The 14,548-nt window shown below is 53.8% G+C and overlaps 1 protein-coding gene and 1 long non-coding RNA gene across 2 annotated transcripts in view; one reads left to right on the top strand and one right to left on the bottom strand.

Moving 5' to 3' along the window:
• The window catches only part of LOC135320668 (putative N-acetylated-alpha-linked acidic dipeptidase), a 498,181-nt gene that overhangs the window by 98,683 nt on the left and 384,950 nt on the right, over positions 1 to 14,548 (top strand).
• LOC135320732 (uncharacterized) overlaps positions 939 to 14,548 on the bottom strand; it is a 28,759-nt gene continuing 15,149 nt past the window's right edge. Inside the window, exons 1-3 of one of the 2 annotated variants that reach the window (XR_010380003.1) lie at positions 4,991 to 5,098; positions 2,674 to 2,848; positions 939 to 1,096 (exon numbers count right to left, since the gene is read on the bottom strand). This is a non-coding gene — a long non-coding RNA (uncharacterized LOC135320732). Of the gene's footprint in view, positions 1,097 to 2,673; positions 2,849 to 4,990; positions 5,099 to 14,548 lie in introns of those variants that run through there. The other variant, XR_010380002.1, reaches the window with a different exon arrangement.

The following is a 14,548-nucleotide window of genomic DNA, read 5'->3' as shown; positions in this document are numbered from 1 at the left end:
CTGCGTGTGTCTTTCTCTGCCTCTCCCCCAGGCCCTCAGGCCCTGAGCTCAGGTCTAGCCCTGTCCAGGGCCACAGAGCCACAGGGCCACATCTCTCCCAGCACTCCCACCCTCACAGCGATGTTCCAGCCCCAGCTCTGCTCACAGTGGAGGAGCCCGGTTACAGAGCTGCTCCTGCTGGCATTTGCTGCTGCATCGCTGATCCCCCCCACTTCCTGGGCAGCACAGCAGTCTCACCTTGACCTGTTTGTGGCCCAGCCTGGACCCCAGAGCTGCTGCAGGGCTGGCTGCCTCCCCCACCTGGAAGGAGGGAGGGCCCCGTGGGCTCCAGGGACAGCTGGTGCAGAGTGGAGTGGACTCTTTTTATGCCCAACACCTTCTCCCTGGCAGTGGTGGCACCCCAACCACTGACCCTGCCCCTCCCACCTCAGAGTCGGGAGGCTGTGGGAGGATGAAGGGCTCTCATGGGGCCCACTGAGAGCACTACCGCCCTCAGCCCCCCTCAGGGTCTGCCTGGAGCCGGGGCTGCTGTGCAGCTGATGCAGGGCGGGGGCACGGGCCTGGTCAGTGCAGGGCCTCTCGCTGGATGCCCATGGCCTCCCTGCACCTCATCCGTTCCTCACCATGAGACACGGCCACTTCATTCTGGTCATCTAGCTCATGACCGGACACCCCTGTGACTGAAAGGCCCCACATGCCCAGTGAGTGTTTACCGACTGAAGCAGCACAGCCATCACTAGATCTAGACACAGGCTGTACCCACCACCCAGGAGGAGCCCCGGGGCCCCTGTGGTCACTGCTGCCCTGAAGGGGTAACCTTGCATCTGCCATGTCATCTTAGTTCCTGCTGGTTTGTGAGTTGTGTGCCCGTGAATCACTGCATGCCCTCAAGAGGGTGTGACCACTAGTCCTCCAGGAAGCAGACACTGACACAGAGAGAACTGTGACAATTTCATTAGGGGTGACAATAGGAGAGAACAGCAGAGGGGGCAGGTTGGAGCAGGGAAACATTCGGGCCGTAATGCACCTCTGACATCTTCTCTAAACACATAATTGCCACAGCTGAGGGGCCCCTTCAGTTGGCAAATGGACTGTGCTGTAAGGCAAAAGGAGTTATTTATTTTAATAGGATCTTATTTTTTCCTGATTTTGTCTTCTCTAATGTATGTATGGCCTCTGACAGACACTGTAGTCTGTGTGTGCATCTCCGTGTCTATACAGAATGAAAATAATTATTTTCACATCTCAGACACAGATCTCAAAATGTGCACATTCTCATTATTATATTTCCTTCTTTAACTAGTAAGACCTAATATTTAATAGAAGAAAGGGACCTTTTGCCTTATGTTTAAAGCAGAGAATGGTAAGCTCTGGGCCTGAGCTCTTATATCTTCAGTTTAATTTAATGTACTTCCTAAGGTCTCTTTTGATAATTCTGTGTGCAGACACTTTCTTTTAAACTATGAGAATGCTGAGTGAGAAATATGTCCCAGTCATTTTGCAAAACAATGTGTGTGCTTGACCCAACCCTCCTCACAATGATGTCAGGGACCAGCGTTACCCCCCGGCTCACAGAGAACAACACTGAGACCCTGTGGGGGCCCCACTGGGTCTTGGTGTTAGGGGATGAACTGAAAGAACTCAAAGAATCAGAAATTGGATCTTGTGATATAAATGTGGAGATGCCAAGCTGACAGTGGGCATGGTGACAGGAGGGAGCAGGGGTGTAGGGACAGGGGTCCTACAGGGTGTCTCCTGATCACCCCTGACTTCCCCCAAAGAACCTGCCTCATGCTGAAGGGCAAGGCACCTGCTCAGCTGATCTAAATCCTGCCTGCACTTTTCAAATCACTGGGGCAAAAGAAAACTTCAGCCACACAAATTACCCTGAAAAAAACAAGCTAAATTTCAGTTTCTCTGATATCCAGAGATTTCATCCAGACCCAGAACTTTCATAAACCCAAGAGAACAATCATCTTTATATGAGGTTGTGAACTGAGGGCCTTCTGAAGGCACTGGGTTCTGAAGGGGATACGTGCATGGCTGCACTGAGTCCCCTGCACACACAAGTGGCTCTGAGTGGACCTCACGCCGCATTCACACGGCCCGCCTGAGCTGCCCGCCCTGCCAGGAGTGACCTTCCAGCTCCATCTGAGTGAACCCAACAAATGCCCACTGGGCAGCCCTTCAATTTCTTTCTTCCCCTCCACACCCTCTTATTCACTCCTGTGTGGCTCACGTGTCCCTCTTCTGCACTCTGAGGCCCTGCACGGGCACATCTGCTATGGTGACAAGCTGTCTGCTGTGAATGTCTCTCTCCCTCACTCACTCCCTTACCCCTCAAGGCAACCCCATGAGCCCCTGAAGTTAGGGGTGTGCTTCACCCCTCACAGAGCACATCACATGGTCCATGCAAGAGGCACATCTGCCAAACTGGGACTTCAAATTCATTTGATATTCTGTCAAAAGTCTATTCTGTTCTATATAAGAGACATCTGCTTCCAAGGTCAGGATGGGGAAATGACACAGTCCATCAGATGTGTGTGCTGGGAAGCTAGACAGACGTCACAATGTCCCAAGTCAGATTTCCTCAGGCATCGCAAGGCCCTGGAGTGCCATCTCCCCTTCTGCAAAGACTCGACAAGGGAGCAGAAGCACATGCTCTCATCTTACCGAGTGCTGTAACCGGTGGTGGTGGGGGTGGCAGTGGGTGAGACCGCATAGGCCACAACAGAGGTGGGGGTGGTGGTGATGAATAGCCTCTGAGAAGTGACGCTGGGTGTCCCATCAGGTGAGGCACACCAAGTGGTCCTGCACAATTACCAGGACATCGGGAATCCACAGTGACCTGCAGAACAGAAGAGAGAGCTGTGTTGGATGACAGACAAAAGGAACAACACCTACAGAACCTGAAACCCAATGCAGCAGCTGTCAGCACCGGGCACCCTCCCCTCCACCGGGTGCCCAGACAGCAGCACAGGGCCACACACTCGACCTTGGGGATAAAACACTGTTGCCACATGGCACCACCGGTGTCTGTAAGTGGAGGAAGGTGAGAGTCCTGCCTGAGATGATGTACAGAGGTTCCAGCAAATTGATAAAGTAGGACCTCCCAAACTGGAAGCCTCTCTGTGCAGGACAACCCACCCTGACACCTTCCCCAGCTCCACAGAAGCATGGTCTGCATGAACCAGAAACACAGAAAAAGAAAGGAAGTGAAGGCCTGGTTTTCCACATAGAATAAGAGCCGCACCTGGGTACTTGCTCTATCTGCAGGACCCTGCCAGACCCTCTCTACTCCCAGATCACAAAGGGCCCTCCTCCGCCAGCAGGAGCTTCCCCTGGGTGCAATGAGCTCTGAGGAGCTGGGCATCCCGCAGTCCTGTGGGGGAGCTGGCAAAGTGATTCTGAGGGGACAAGGCTGTCCTCAGAAGGGAGTCAGTCTCCACTATAAACATCATTTTTCGAAGGGATGTCTGGATTTTAAGTTCGCTAGGAAAAGCACAATACGTTTGTCATATGGGAAAGGGAAGGGGGAAGTCTCAATCCTGCAAATAACACCAACAGGATTTTAGCTCAGGTGGAAAATCCCACGGTGTGTGATGAGACAGAGAAGAAGCTCTGACAGCTTCCAGGGCAGAACCGACACACCGCGGGATGGAGAACATGATGCCAGGACTGTTGTGCAAATTGGTCCTGCAGGGAAGTAGGCATTTTCATGGCGGGCACTTGCCCTTCTAGCCTCAATTCCCTACTACAAATGCACCATCTCTGAGAGTCAGGCTTTTCTGCCCAAGAGTACAAGTGGAGGCAGCGGGGAAGGCACCTTTACCTCCCCAGAAGAGACAGTGATGGCCTGTGATATTACCACCCACAGGAAGACTCAAAGTTGCACAAACACCACGGTGTAAGGCTGGAGGGGTGGCTTAGATCAGTTTTCAGTTACAAGGAATTGAATGGGCATTATACAAAGGAGAATCCCACAGTTTGAGACTGGAAACCATTCAAAGAATGACAACAGGAACCGGTCTCAGTGAAACAGGAGCAATCCCAAGAGAAGGAGGAAAAAAGGAATTAGCCGAGACAGGAGAAGTCAGTATGGAGCAAGGGCTCACCATTCTTATGCTATTTTAAGAAAAACAGAGTCAAAAATTGAGGTCTTCAGCCCTCATGCACTCCCTCGCTGATGGCTTCTGCAAGTAACACTCAAGGTGACAGGGGGAGAGGAAAAGCCAATGGAAACTGGGCAAGAGTTTGAATTTGAAAAAAAAAGACATGACAGACTCATAACAGAACACACAGTCTACAGACGAGGCCACAAGAGGCTGCTGAAAAAACAAAAAGAATAAATATCCCAGAAACACATCCACCGAAAAAGACCTCCCAATTTATCTAGGCCTCCGTGGTCACCAAAGGAGGGTGGGAGTTACCGGGGAACACAGGAGACACACGAGGTACTGAATCGGAAACAAACACAGAAAGGATGGAGGATTAGGCTAATCAGAGCAGACTATATTCAAGGAAAAAAAAATTTGAGCCTTCATTCCCATATGACAATCGCTCTCATATCACACCGAGTGGGAGACAGGTCTCAGGACCCTTGACTGAAGAGACCACAGGCCCCAGGTTCAGGTGTTCCTTCCATAACCGATCATCGGCTGTGGAAGGTCAGGGCTCCACTCGCTGCAGACAGTGACAGGGGCGGGCTTGTCCTCCAGGGAGACCGGAACATGGTGTCTGTTGAAGGCCCGTGTGCAGAAACGACACGTATGCCCTCCGTCAGAGGACCCTCTTTCCCTCTACAACAGACACCTCCCTCCCCAGGGCAGGACGGGGAAGACGCAGTCCATCAAGTGCGTCTGCTAAGGGACAAGAGGGACAAGGCCGTGAGCCCAGTCACGGCCGCCCGTGCACGGGGAATCCCCGGAGAGCGATCTGCCCTTCTTCTGCAGTGACTCAAGGAAGAAACAGGACTATGCTTTCCTCTCACCGAGCGGAGCAGCTGGTGGTGGGTGGCGAGGTTGCACAGGGAACCAAGGGGGACCAGGTGCAGGTGTCCAGCTGGGCGACGACGGGCCGCACCCGGGGCAGGACATAACGGCTGGTCCTTGGAAAGGTTGGGGCACTCCGGCCCACGGGGTGACCTGCAGGACAGAAGGGAGGGCTGGGTTGGATGACAGAAAAAAGCGCCAACACCGACAAGAGCCGAAACCCAAAGCAGCAGCCATCGGCACCGGGCACCCTCCCCTCCACCGGGTGCCCAGAAAGCAGCACGGTGACACACGATCCACCCAGGCCTCTGGGGCCTGCCTGCAGCCTGGGCCACACAGGGGGACACGGGGATACGACCCTGACGCCGCACGTCGCCGCCGCCGCTGTCTCCAAGTGGAGGAAGCCAAGGGTCCTCCTGCCCGAGAGGCTGCACACAGAGCTTCCAGCACACGGGCAAACTAGCGCCTTTCCAACAGCCAGCCGCTCTGGGCGGGACGGCCCTCCCCGCCACCTTCCACAGCTCCACGCAAGCTTGCCCAGCGCGGACCAGGAACACGGAGATGGGAAGGACGTGAAGAGCTCATTCTCCACACGAGCAAGCAGAGCCACACCAGGGTCACCGCTGTGCCTGCAGGACTCTGCCTGCAGGACCCTGCCAGGCCCTCTCTGACCCCTCCTCACAAAGGGCACTACTCCGCCCCGCAGGGGCTCCCCTGGGCTGAAAGAGCACTGGGGAGCTGGGCATCAAGGAGTCCTGCGGCGGAGCTGGCCAAGGGCTCCTGAGGGGACAAGGCTGTCCTCAGAAGGGACTCAGGCTCCACTACAATCATCCCTATCCTCAGGGACGTCTGGATTTTACGTTCGCTACGGAACGCACCCTACCTGCGTGCTACGGGAGAGTGAGGTGGGGAGTCTCAACCCCAAACCTGACACCAAAGGGACTGTACAACCTCGTGCGCAAAACCCCACGGTGTGCCATGAGACCGACGAGCAGCTCTGACAGCTTCCAGGGCAGGCCAGACCCGGCACAGGTTTGGGGAAAATACACAACGTACGCACTCTGGTGCGCATCGGAATTCCCCCCCATGGAAGGAGGCATTTTCACAGCGGGCTCTTTCCGTTCCAGCCTCTATTCCCTACTATAATCGCACCATCTCCGAGAGCCAGGCTTTTCTGCCCAGAGTACAACTGGAGGCAGCGGCCAAGACACACTTACCTCCCGAGAAAAGACAGTAACGGGCTGTGAAGTTTACCACACCCAGGAAGACCCAAAGTTGCACAAAGCACATCGTACAAAGCTGGAGGGAGGGCTTTGCCCCTTTTCAGGTTACCAGGATCTGAATGGACATTCTAAACAGTAGAATCACCTGGCCTGAGCCGGGAAACCCGTCAAAAGAAAGAGGAAACAGAAATCCGTCTCAGTGACCCAGGAGCAACCCCAGGTGCATGAGGTCAGGAAGGAGTCAGCCGAGCCAGGAGAAGTCAGTGTGGAGCGAGGGCTCACACTTCTCACGCTGTTTTGAGAAACCCACAGTCAAAGTCGGCGGGCCCCGGCTCCTAAGCACTCCCTCATGGCTCCTGCAGGCACCAGCCAAGGCGATGGGCTCCCGGGAGAAGCAGCCCACTGGCTCCTGGGCAAGAGTTTGAATCTGAAAAAGGCAGCGACACGCCACGCCAGACCCATCACAGGACACACAGTCTGCAGACGAGGCCAGGAAAGGCTGCCGGGAGAACGGGAAGATCACCTTTCTCAGGACGAGGTCCAACAGAGCATGACCACCCCACTTACATGGGCCTCCGGGGACGCCGCAGGTGGGCGGGCGCTGCCGGGCCAAACCGGAGCCGCGCCAGGTCCCGCGTCGGCTAAAAACCACAGAAAAGGATGGAGGATTAGGCTTTAATGCGAAGACACTGCTGAAGCGAAACAAAATCTTTGCGCCTTCCTTCCTTCCTTCCTTCCCCGTATCACACTCGTTTCTTGGAGGAACAGGATACTGACCCCGGGAACTTTTGCATGCTAAGACCGCATTCTCTCTACTGCTGAGCTACATATACCCTTCCCCCCAGAGCACACTAGTTTCTAGGCACAGAGAACAAGAAATGCCAGCCACGTTCACTAACTTACCCAGTGTATAATAAGCTCCATGTGCTCCACCAACAGAGCTCAGTGTTTTATGATCCGTCAGCTCCTGCGGAGCCACTTCTACAGTCCCAGTAGCATACTCCGGTTTTGTAATTTCGGGCTTAGTCGCCCCTTCCTAGGAACACAAAACAAGATAAATCAGGAACCGAAATTCAGATCATGTGCATACGCTTAGTCAGTCAGGTAGACAACAGTTATTTACCGAAGCTATCAGAACATAAGCCCTAGCCTGGGAGAAGCTGGCGGTAGAAGTAAAAGGCAGATTCTCCTCTCTGTTCTGCCAGAGGCACAGGATCCATGAAAATAAATCAGAACCGGAAAGTTTCAACAGCTATACAACTGAGGTGAACGGGTACAGTAACGCCACAAAGGACAGGAGAGTCCGCTGCACGTGGATAGCTCAGGGAATGCTGGGAAGACCGCACTGTTTCGTAACAGAGAGATTCAGCGCAGAGGGGGGATGTGGAGGGGCTTTGGGGAAGGGCAGCCTGAGTAAAAGGAGCAGGTGGGAAACAGCGTAAGGCATTAAGGGAACTAGACCACTGTTACTGGCGGTGGAATGGGAAGACAAAACATGCTGCCTTGAAAATGAAACATCACTTAATTAATTTCAAGTGAGGACGGCTAAAACAAGAACCAACTCCAAGTTACACCTAACTTTCCCAGGGATGAATTTCTTTTCAATATCCTCTAATAAAATGTAAGGGAAAGACCCTGAAAAAAAGAATGCCCACAGAGACACTGGTTTCATTAGGTGAGTCTGGAAAATGAACAAAAGTGCATTATCCAGTCCTGCGGCATTAAGCACAGAATCACATCCTAAACTGTAAGTTAAAAGCATAAGTCAAAAATTCTCATCAGCAGATGCAAACGTGAAAATGCACACTAACTACAAACCCCGGTTTATGTCTCAGAATCCCCTGGTACTTATATAGACCCACAAGGACATTAACAGCAAGAGACTGTACCTCATCCCAGGAAGATTCTCTTCCTCTCTCTTCTGTAAAGTGGCGCACTGACACACCATCTGTAAAATGTAGTTACAGGTACATTAATGAGAATATTCACGAATGTATATTAAAACCAACATGTGCGTCTATCTCCGTTCGTGGATGTGTCAAAACAAAAGTGGCAGAAAAGACTTTCAAAGAGTTAGAGCATTTTCTGAAAAAAAAGCTTAAGTCACGGTTGGGATATATGTCAAACCAAGTAGTAAGAGGAAAACATGTAAAAAGAATGGATATGGAATTTGGGTTTGCGCACTATGTATTTCTAACATTTGAAGTTTGCTCTTGTTTTTGTTTTTTCTTTTCTTCTGTTTTTAAATGGAGGTACCGGGAATGAGCACACGGAATTCGGCATGCTAAGCAAGCATTCTATTTACCACTAACCTATGTCCTTCCCCGAGTCAACTAGCTTCTCGGCATAGATAAAATAAAATACAAAACACTCTTTCACGGTTCACTGCCTTAGAAAACTTGTTAGTTTTCTGAAGCGCAAAAGATCTTTGAGGCCTTCTTCCCCGTATCACACTAAGTCTCACATCAGACCGAGTGGGAGACAGGTCTCAGGACTCTTGACTGAAGACACCACAGGCACCAGGTTCTTGTGTTTCTTCCATAACCGATCATCGGCTGTGGAAAGTCAGGGCTCCACTCGCTGCAGACAGTGACAGGGGCGGGCTTGTCCTCCAGGGAGCCAGGGACGTGGTGTCTGTTGAAGGCCCGTGTGCAGAACCGACACGTCTGCCCTCCATCAGAGGGCCCTCTTTCCCTCTACAACAGACACCTCCCTCCCCAGGGCAGGACGAGGAAGACGCGGTCCATAATTTGCGTCTGCTATGGGACCAAAGGGACACGGCCGTGAGCCCAGTCACGGGGCCCGTTCACGGGGAAGCCCCGGAGAGCGATCTGCCCTGCTTCTGCAGTGACTCAAGGAAGAAACAGAGGACTATGCTTTCCTGTTACCGAGCGGAGCAACTGGCTGTAGGGGGCGAGGTTGCAAAGGGCACCAAGGGGGACCAGGTGCAGGTGCCCAGCTGAGCGACGACGGGCCGCACCCGGGGCAGGCCTCGCAGGCTGGTCCTCGGAAAGGTTGGGGCCCTCTGGCCCACGGGGTGACCTGCAGGACAGAAGTGAGGGCTGGGTTGGATGACAGATAAAACGCCAACACCGACAAGAGACGAAACCCAACGCAGCAGCCGTCGGCACCGGGCATCCCACCCTCCACCGGGTGCCCAGAGAGCAGAACGGTGCCACACGCTCCGCCCAGCCCTCTGGGGCCTGCCTGCAGTCTGGGCCGCACAGGGGGACACGGGGATACGACCCTGAAGCTGCACGTCGCCGCCGCCGCTGTCTCCAATTGTAGGAAGCCAAGGGTCCTCCTGCCCGAGAGGCTGCACACAGAGCTTCCAGCACACGGGCAAACTAGCGCCTTCCCAACAGCCAGCCGCTCTGGGCGGAACGGCCCTCCCCGCCACCTTCCCCAGCTCCACGCAAGCTTGCCCGGCGCGGACCAGGAACACGGAGATGGGAAGGACGTGAAGAGCTCATTCTCCACACGAGCAAGCAGAGCCACACCAGGGTCACCACTGTGCCTGCAGGACTCTGCCTGCAGGACCCTGCCAGGCCCTCTCTGCCCCCTCCTCACAAAGGGCACTCCTCCGCCCCGCAGGGGCTCCCCTTGGCTCAAAGAGCACTGGGGAGCTGGGCATCCCGGAGTCCTGCGGCGGAGCTGGCCAAAGGCTCCTGAGGGGACAAGGCTGTCCTCAGAAGGGACTCAGGCTCCACTACAATCATCCCTATCCTCAGGGACGTCTGGATTTTACGTTCGCTGCGGAACGCACCCTACCTGCGTGCTACGGGAGAGTGAGGTGGGGAGTCTCAACCCCACACCTGACACCAAAGGGACTGTACAACCTCGTGCGCAAAACCGCACGATGTGCCATGAGACCGACGAACAGCTCTGACGGCTTCCAGGGCAGGCCAGACCCGGCACAGGTTTGGGGAAAATACACAACGTACGCACTCTGGTGCGCATCGGAATTCCCCCGCATGGAACGAGGCATTTTCACGGCGGGCTCTTTCCCTTCCAGCCTCTATTCCCTACTACAATTGCACCATCTCCGAGAGCCAGGCATTTCTGCCCAGAGTACAACTGGAGGCAGCGGCCAAGACACACTTACCTCCCGAGAAAAGACAGTAACGGGCTGTGAAGTTTACCACACCAAGGAAGACTCAAAGTTGCACAAAGCACACCATACAAAGCTGGAGGGAGGGCTTTTCCCCTTTTCAGGTTACCAGGATCTGAATGGACATTCTAAACAGGAGAATCACCTGGCCTGTGCCGGGAGACGCGTCAAAAGAAAGACGACACAGAAATCCGTCTCAGTGACCCAGGAGCAACCCCACGTGCATGAGGTCAGGAAGGAGTCAGCCGAGCCAGGAGAAGTCAGTGTGGAGCGAGGGCTCACACTTCTCACGCTGTTTCGAGAAACCCACAGTCAAAATCTGCGGGCCCCGGCTCCTAAGCACTCCCTCATGGCTCCTGAAGGCACCAGTCAAGGCGACGGGCTCCCGGGAGAAGCAGCCCACTGGCTCCTGGGCAAGAGTTTTGAATCTGAAAAAGGCAGCGACACGCCACGCCAGACCCATCACAGGACACACAGTCTGCAGACGAGGCCAGGAAAGGCTGCCGGGAGAACGGGAAGATCACCTTTCTCAGGACGAGGTCCAACAGAGCATGACCAGCCCACTTACATGGGCCTCCGGGGCCGCCGCAGGTGGGCGGGCGCTGTCGGGCCACACCGGAGCCGCGCCAGGTCCCGCGTCGGCTAAAAAACACAGAAAAGGATGGAGGATTAGGCTTTAATGCGAAGACACTGCTGAAGCGAAACAAAACCTTTGCGCCTTCCTTCCTTCCTTCCTTCCCCGTATCACACTCGTTTCTTGGAGGAACAGGATACTGACCCCAGGAACTTCTGCATGCTAAGACCGCATTCTCTCTACTGCTGAGCTACATATACCCTTCCCCCCAGAGCACACTAGTTTCTAGGCACAGAAAACAAGAAATGCCAGCCACGTTCACTAACTTACCCAGTGTATAATAAGCTCCGTGTGCTCCACCAACAGAGCTCAGTGTTTTATGATCCGTCAGCTCCTGCGGAGCCACTTCTACAGTCCCAGTAGCATACTCCGGTTTTGTAATTTCGGGCTTAGTCGCCCCTTCCTAGGAACACAAAACAAGATAAATCAGGAACCGAACTTCAGATCATGTGCATACGCTTAGTCAGTCAGGTAGACAACAGTTATTTACCGAAGCTATCAGAACATAAGCCCTATCCTGGGAGAACCTGGCGGTACAAGTAAAAGGCAGATTCTCCTCTCTGTTCTGCCAGAGGCACAGGATCCATGAAAATAAATCAGAACAGGAAAGTTTCAACAGCTCTACAACTGAGGTGAACGGGTACAGTAACGCCACAAAGGACAGGAGATTCCGCTGCACGTGGATAGCTCAGGGAATGCTGGGAAGACCGCACTGTTTCGTAACAGAGAGATCCAGCGCAGAGGGGGGATGTGGAGGGGCTTTGGGGAAGGGCAGCCTGAGTAAAAGGAGCAGGTGGGAAACAGCGTAAGGCATTAAGGGAACTAGACCACTGTTACTGGCGGTGGAATGGGAAGACAAAACATGCTGCCTTGAAAATGAAACATCACTTAATTAATTTCAAGTGAGGACGGCTAAAACAAGAACCAACTCCAAGTTACACCTAACTTTCCCAGAGATGAATTTCCTTTCAATATCCTCTAATAAAATGTAAGGGAAAGACCCTGAAAAAAAGAATGCCCACAGAGACACTGGTTTCATTAGGTGAGTCTGGAAAATGAACAAAAGTGCATTATCCAGTCCTACGGCATTAAGCACAGAATCACATCCTAAACTGTAAGTTAAAAGCATAAGTCAAAAATTCTCATCAGCAGATGCAAACGTGAAAATGCACACTAACTCCAAACCCTTGTTTATGTCTCAGAATCCCCTGGTACTTATATAGACCCACAAGGACATTAACAGCAAGAGAGTGTACCTCATCCCAGGAAGATTCTCTTCCTCTCTCTTCTGTAAAGTGGCGCACTGTCACACCATCTGTAAAATGTATTTACAGGTACATTAATGAGAATATTAACGAATGTATATTAAAACCACCATGTGCGTCTATCTCCGTTCGTGGATGTGTCAAAACAAAAGTGGCAGAAAAGACTTTCAAAGAGTTAGAGCATTTTCTGAAAAAAAATGCTTAAGTCACGGTTGGGATATATTTTAAACCAAGTAGTATGAGGAAAACACGTAAAAAGTATAGATATGGAAGTTGGGTTTGCGCACTATGTATTTCTAACATTTGAAGTTTGCTCTTGTTTTTGTTTTTTCTTTTCTTCTGTTTTTAAATATAGGTACCGGGAATGAGCACACGGAATTCGGCATTCTAAGCAAGCATTCTATTTACCACTAACCTATGTCCTTCCCTGAGTCAACTAGCTTATCGGCATAGATAAAATAATGTACAAAACACTCTTTCACGGTTCACTGCCTTACAAAACATGTTAGTTTGCTGAAGCGCCAAAGAAATTTGAGGCCTTCTTCCCCGTATCACACTAAGTCTCACATCAGACCGAGTGGGAGACAGGTCTCAGGACCCTTGACTGAAGAGACCACAGGCCCCGGGTTCGGGTGTTTCTTCCATAACCGATCATCGGCTGTGGAAGTTCAGGGCTCTACTCGCTGCAGACAGTGACAGGGGCGGGCTTGTCCTCCAGGGAGCCCGGAACGTGGTGTTTGTTGAAGGCCCGTGTGCAGAACCGACACGTCTGCCCTCTGTCAGAGGGCCCTCTATCCCTCTACAACAGACACCTCCCTCCCCAGGGCAGGACGGATAAGATGCGGTCCATGAAGTGCGTCTGCTAAGGGAACAGAGGTACACGGCAGTGAGCCCAGTCACGGCCGCCCGTGCACGGGGAAGCCCCGGAGAGCGATCTGCCCTTCTTCTGCAGTGAATCAAGGAAGAAACAGAGGACTATGCTTTCCTCTTACCGAGCGGAGCAGCTGGCGGTGGGTGGCGAGGTTGCACAGGGCACCTAGGAGGACCAGGTGCATGTGCCCAGCTGGGTGACGAAGGGCCGCACCCGGGGCAGGCCACGCAGGCTGGTCCTCGGAAAGGTTGGGGCCCTCCGGCCCACGGGGTGACCTGCAGGACAGAAGGGAGGGCTGGGTTGGATGACAGACAAAAGCGCCAACACCGACAAGAGCCGAAACCCAACGCAGCAGCCATCGGCACCGGGCACCCTCCACTACACCAGGTGCCCAGAGAGCAGCACGGTGCCACACGCTCCGCCCAGCCCTCTGGGGCCTGCCTGCAGCCTGGGCCGCACAGGGGTCACGGGGATACAACCCTGACGCCGCACGTCGCCGCCGCCGCTGTCTCCAAGTGGAGGAAGCCAAGGGTCCTCCTGCACGAGAGGCTGCACACAGAGATTCCAGCACACTGGCAAACTAGCTCCTTCCCAACAGCCAGCCGCTGTGGGCGGGACGGCCCTCCACGCCACCTTCCCCAGCTCCACGCAAGCTTGCACTGCGCGGACCAGGAAAACGGAGACAGAACGGACGTGAAGAGCTCATTCTCCACACGAGCAAGCAGAGCCGCACCAGGGTCACCGCTCTGCCTGCAGGGCTCTGCCTGCAGGACCCTGCCAGGCCCTCTCTGCCCCCTCCTCACAAAGGGCCCTCCTCGGCCCCGCAGGGTCTTCCCCTGTGTGCAAAGAGCCCTGGGGACCTGGGCATCCCGGGGTCTTGCGGCGGAGCTGGCCAAGGGCTCCTGAGGGGACAAGGCTGTCCTCAGAAGGGACTTAGGCTCCGCTACAATCATCCCTATCCTCAGGGACGTCTGGATTTTACGTTCGCTATGGAACGCCCCCTAACTGCGTGCTACGGGAGAGTGACGTGGGGAGTCTCAACCCCACAGCTGACACCAAAGGGACTGTACCAGCTCGTGCGCAAAACCCCACGGTGTGCCATGAGACCGACGAGCATCTCTGACAGCTTCCAGGGCAGGCCCGACTCGGCGCAGGGTAGGGGACAAACACAACTTACGCACTCTGGTGCGCATCGGATTTCCCCCCATGGAACGAGGCATTTTCACGGCGGGCTCTTTACCTTCCAGCCTCTATTCCCTACTACAAACGCACCATCTCCGAGAGCCAGGCTTTTCTCCCCAGAGTACAACTGGAGGCAGCGGCCAAGACACACTTGCCTCCCGAGAAAATACAGTGACGGGCTGTGACGTTTACCACACCCAGGAAGACTCAAAGTTGCACAAAGAACACCGTACAAAGCTGGAGGGAGGGCTTTTCCCCTTTTCAGGTTACC

This window comes from Camelus dromedarius, unplaced genomic scaffold (assembly GCF_036321535.1).
Source record: "Camelus dromedarius isolate mCamDro1 unplaced genomic scaffold, mCamDro1.pat HAP1_SCAFFOLD_114, whole genome shotgun sequence".
In the NCBI taxonomy this organism is placed as follows: Eukaryota; Metazoa; Chordata; class Mammalia; order Artiodactyla; family Camelidae; genus Camelus; species Camelus dromedarius.
This window is presented reverse-complemented; position numbering and strand designations above follow the sequence as displayed.